We start from the raw sequence: 5406 nt of genomic DNA on the forward strand, positions 1-5406 counted from the left end.
GCGGAAAATTCTTCATTGAAAGCTTTGTTAGGGGAACCAAAGATAATGTCATCAACATATAGTTGGCATACAAACAACTCCCCTTTGACCTTCTTAGTAAAAAGAGTGGGATCGATTTGTCCAACTTGAAAACCACGATCTTGTAACAACTCGGTAAGGTGGTCATACCACGCACGTGGGGCTTGTTTAAGGCCATAGAGTGCCTTATCGAGTTGATACACATGATCCAGGAAGTAAGGATCCTCGAACCCGGGGGGTTGCTTGACATAAACCAACTCATTAATAGGTCCATTAAGAAAAGCACTTTTCACATCCATTTGTTGTAACTTAAAGTTGTGATGGGAAGCATAAGCAATCAACAAACGAATGGATTCAAGGCGAGCAACGGGAGCAAAGGTTTCACCGTAGTCGATACCCTCGACTTGGGAGTAGCCTTGTGCTAACAATCTTTCCTTGTTGCGAATGATGTTCCCATGAGCATCTTGCTCTGAAAATCCACTTGGTTCCAATGACGTTATGGTTCCCCGACGGCCGTGGAACCAATCTCCACACCTTGTTGTACTCGAAGTTGTTGAGTTCTTCATGCATGGCATTGAGCCAATCCGAATCTTCGAGCGCCTCATAGACCTTTTGGGGTTCAACACAAGAGACAAACGCGTGATGTTCACAATAGTTTGCTAATTGTCTACGAGTGCTTACCCCCTTTCTTAGGCTTCCAACCACATTCTCCATGAGATGCCCTTTGATGATGAGCTTGGAAGCAATCTTCGCGGCACGATGCTCTAATTCCTCCTCGGATGTGGAGGAGGAGGATCAACTTGAGTATCTTGAGCACCGTCTTGAGCTTGTTCGAGATCTTGAGCTTGCTCTTGATCGTGAACTTGATTGAGGGGGAGAACTTGATCTTGGGCTTCATTTGGTGGTTCACCACCATCTTGAGGTTGATCTTGCCCTTGGTCTTGTTCATGAGGTTGAGGACCTTCACTTTGTTCTTCGGAAGCGTGTGGGTCTTGGGGAGGTGATGGCTCCACATGAGTGGAGCATTGTCCTTCTCCTTCGGCCACAAGGGGTTCCTCAATGGGTAGAATATGACCAATACCCATTCTTCTTATGGCTTGGGGAGGAATTTCATCACCTATATCACAAGTACCACTTTGCTCCACTTGGGAGCCGTTATTTTCGTCAAATTCCACGTTACACGTATCCTCAATGAGTCCGGTGGACTTGTTGAGGACACGGTAAGCATGAGAGTTTGTAGCGTAGCCAACAAATATGCCCTCATAAGCTCTAGCCTCAAATTTGGACAAACGAACACCTTTCTTGAGAATGAAACACTTACACCCGAACACCCGGAAGTACTTGAGATTGGGCTTGTTACCAGTGAGAATTTCATAAGGAGTCTTGTTCAAGCCTTTGCGGAGATAGAGCCGATTTGATGCATGACACGCGGTGTTGATGACTTCGGCCCAAAAGTTGTATGGAGACTTGAACTCCGCCATCATGGTCCTTGCCGCATCCATCAACGCCCGGTTCTTCCTCTCCGCAACACCATTTTGTTGAGGGGTGTATGGAGTGGGATATTGATGTTTGATCCCTTCATAACTAAGGAATTCATCCAAGGTGTAGTTCTTGAACTCGGTGCCGTTGTCACTTCTTATTGTCAAGATCTTTGCATCATGTTGTCATTGAGCTTCATTTGCAAAGTCGATGACGGTTTGTTGAGTTTCACTCTTCCTCTTGAAGAAATATACCCACGTGTATCTTGAATAATCATCCACAATCACCAAGCAATACTTTCTTCCCCCAAGACTATCAAAGGATGGCGGCCCAAAGAGGTCCATGTGAAGGAGCTCCAAGGGTCTCTTCGAATAGATGATAGTCGTGGGAGGGTGAGTCATCTCATGAAGCTTTCCGTCGATACAAGCACTGCAAGCACGATCTTTGGCAAAACTAACATTTGTTAGTCCACGGACATGGTCCCCCTTGAGAAGACTTTGCAAAGATCTCATATTGACGTGGGCTAAACGGCGATGCCAAGCCATCCCACGTCAACTTTAGCCATTAGGCATGTTGCGGTCTTAGTGGGTCGCTCCGAAAAGTTAATCACATAGAGAACGTTCTCGACATGCCCAACAAAGGCTACTTTAAGAGTCTTGCTCCACAAGAGGGCCACGGTATCAATGTCAAAGAAAGTGGCAAAACCCATGAGTGCAAGTTGACGAACGGAAAGTAAATTGTATGCAAGGGACTCAACAAGCATGACTTTCTCGATCGTCAGATCATGAGAAATGACAACCTTGCCAAGACCCAATACCTTAGAATGCGAGGCATCACCCCACTCAACATTGGTGGGCATAGATGGAATCTTTTGCACGTCCACCACCAAGTCCTTGCTCCCGGTCATATGATTTGTTGCTCCACTATCGAGCAACCATGATCCCCCACCGGAAGCAAATACCTACAAGAGATCAATGCTTGGTTTTAGGTACCCATTTAGTAATGGGTCCTCTGATGTTAGTAACAAGGGTCTTAGGAACCCAAATAGACCACTCAATGTACTCATAAGAAGAACCAACAAATTTAGCATAAACATGTCCATCACTAGCACGACACAACACATAAGAAGGGTTAAAGTCGCCAGCTTTGTTGAAGGAGGGGGAGGTGGCGTTGCCCTTTTTGACATCAACACCCTTCACATTGTTCTTCTCCTCCTTAGGAGCACCCTCTCCCTCTTTCACAAAGGTTTGCTTGAGAGGGGGAGGTCGTTTGGTCTTTTCGTTCTTCTTCTTGCTCTTGGACTTGGGTGCGAATCCAATTCCTTCCTTGGCCACAACTTACTTTTGATTGCTCAAAAGTTCGTTGAGGTTCTTCTCACCTTGAATGCATGTCACAAGGCCTTTCTCAAGTTGATCCTTAAACTTGGCATTCTCCTCCACAAGATGCACATGCTCACAACACGGGTTAGTGGCATATGCATTATAAATTAATACCATATGAGGAAAGGTGGCCTTTTCCTTGGTTAGCTCAACTTGGAGTTGAGAATGAGACTCCTTGAGGTTTGCATGTTCACCCTTCAAGACCTTGTGGGCCTTGTCAAGTACATCAAACTCCTCCTTGAGTCTAGCATGATCAACCCCAAGTTTAGCCTTCTCGGAAGTTAGCACACGAGACACAACAAGAGCATGATCAAGATCTTTCTTTAACTTGGCATGGTCACCGTTGTGTGACTCCTCAAGAGCCAAACAATGCCCACGATCTTCCTCAAGAGCATTGGAGAGATCCGATATCTCATCGGCATAGTCATGACTATGACCTTCCATCTTAGAGATGGTTTCTTCGTGAGCCTCGATCATGTCATTGGCTTCACCAAGTTGTTCCAAGAGAGCAACAAAGTGCTTCTTGGATTTGCCCTTTAGCTTACTCATAAAAGACTCAAATTCATTTACTTATTAATTAGACCCCTCACTTTCATCGATGCCATCCGTCAAAGAGGGATTAGTAATAATGGTGGTTTTGATGTTGGGGGTTACCTTGTTGGTGGCTTTAGCCATGAGGCACTTGGCGGTGATGTTCTGGTTGGGTGAATCAAAGAGAGACATCCGGGGAGATGTAGCAATGGCAACAGATGCCATGGCCATTGCTTCTCTTTCTTCACCATCATCGTCAACCTCATGGTATTCTTCTTGAACCACCAACCCACGAGTAGGAGTCTTCTTGGTGAAGTTGTTCTTGTTGGGGAAGGACTTGGCTTTGTCTTTTTGGATGAACTTGCCATCATTGTCTTCCTGCTTCTCGTAAGGACAATCCGCAATGAAATGGCTCACATTGCCATAGTTGAAACAAGTTCTAACTCGTTGCTTGCCCTTGACGCCACTTGAGTTGTTCTAGTTGAAGTTGGGTCTTGAATTCTTCTTGCTCCAAAATTGTCTTGAAGCAAGAGCCATGTGCTCATGATAATCATATTTTGTATCTTCGGGGTTGCTCTCCTCATCCTCCTCTTCTTCATCTTCTTCTACAATAACCTTGGCCTTCAAGGCAAGGTTGGGCTTCTTTGCCCTTTGAGAATGGAGCACCGCATTGTCAGCGGTCTTGTCCAAGATGCTCATTGCAACAAACTCATCCAACACTTCGCTTGAGGTCATGGAGTGGAAGTCCGGTCTTTGATGAATGACGGAGGACATGGCCTTGTTGTAGGGCATCATGGCCTTAAGGAACTTGCGCTTGATCCAATTGTCATCCGTGTCCTTGCTCCCATGATCTCGGAGTGAGACCGCGAGTTTGGTCACTCTTCGAAAGAGCTCACGAGGTTCTTCATCTTCTTTCATTGCAAACTCATTGGCTTCATCTTGCACCACTTCATAGTTGGAGCGTTGAATGCTAGCACTTCCTCGATAGAGAGACACAACACATTGCCATGCGTCTCTGGCCATGGCATGGGGTCGAAGATGAGGGAGATCTTCGGGAAGGATTGCATCTTGGATGATGAAGAGAGCACTCTCATTGAATTGATTATCCACCACTTCTCTCGGGGTGAAGTTGCTTCGGTCATGTGGATAGAAACCTTCTTCAATGATTCTCCAAAGGTTAGTATTCACATGATTTAAATGACGCTTGAAGCAATACACCTAAGAATCAAAATCCTCATTTTTCACAATCTTAGGAGGAGGACCGGCATGATTTAAATGAGTAGAGGGAATCGGTCCTCCATAAATTGGAGGTTCCACATGGGCAAAGATGCCGGTGCCATTTCTACCACTAGTAGAAGACCCTTCTCACTATTAGCTTCCCCCTTGTCGGAGTTAGCATCCGTCACCTTGTTAGCGGGATCACCCACTTTCAATGGCGAGGTAGGTAGTTTAAGTCCTTCTAAGAATTTATTAAACATGCTTTCAACCATGGTTGTCATGGAGGTTTTCAATTTGTCCAAGGCCACATTGAATTCCTCATGGGACACCGCGGTTTCCCCATTACCCGTAGACGAGATCGGATTCACACCGGAGTGCTCCTCCTCCCCACCGTCTATGGTGTCAACCATACTCTTTAGACGGCAAAGTCCTTAATAAAGAGACGATGCTCTGATACCAATTGAAAGGATCGATATAGTTGACTAGAGGGGGGGTGAATAGGCAACTAACAAATTTTAAACTTTTCTTTACCAAATTAAACTTTGCAACAAGATATGTTGTCTAGATATGCAACTATGTGAGCAACCTATATGATGCAATAACAACTAGCACAAAAGCAAGCAAGGGATGCAACACAAATAAGCTAGCACAAGTAAAGGCACGAGATAACCAAGAGTGGAGCCGGTGGAGACGAGGATGTGTTACCGAAGTTCCTTCCTTTTAAAGGGAAGTACGTCTCCGTTAGAGTGGTGTGGAGGCACAATGCTCCCCAAGAAGCCAC

This window comes from Triticum dicoccoides, chromosome 5B, assembly GCF_002162155.2.
Source record: "Triticum dicoccoides isolate Atlit2015 ecotype Zavitan chromosome 5B, WEW_v2.0, whole genome shotgun sequence".
NCBI classification, from domain to species: Eukaryota; Viridiplantae; Streptophyta; class Magnoliopsida; order Poales; family Poaceae; genus Triticum; species Triticum dicoccoides.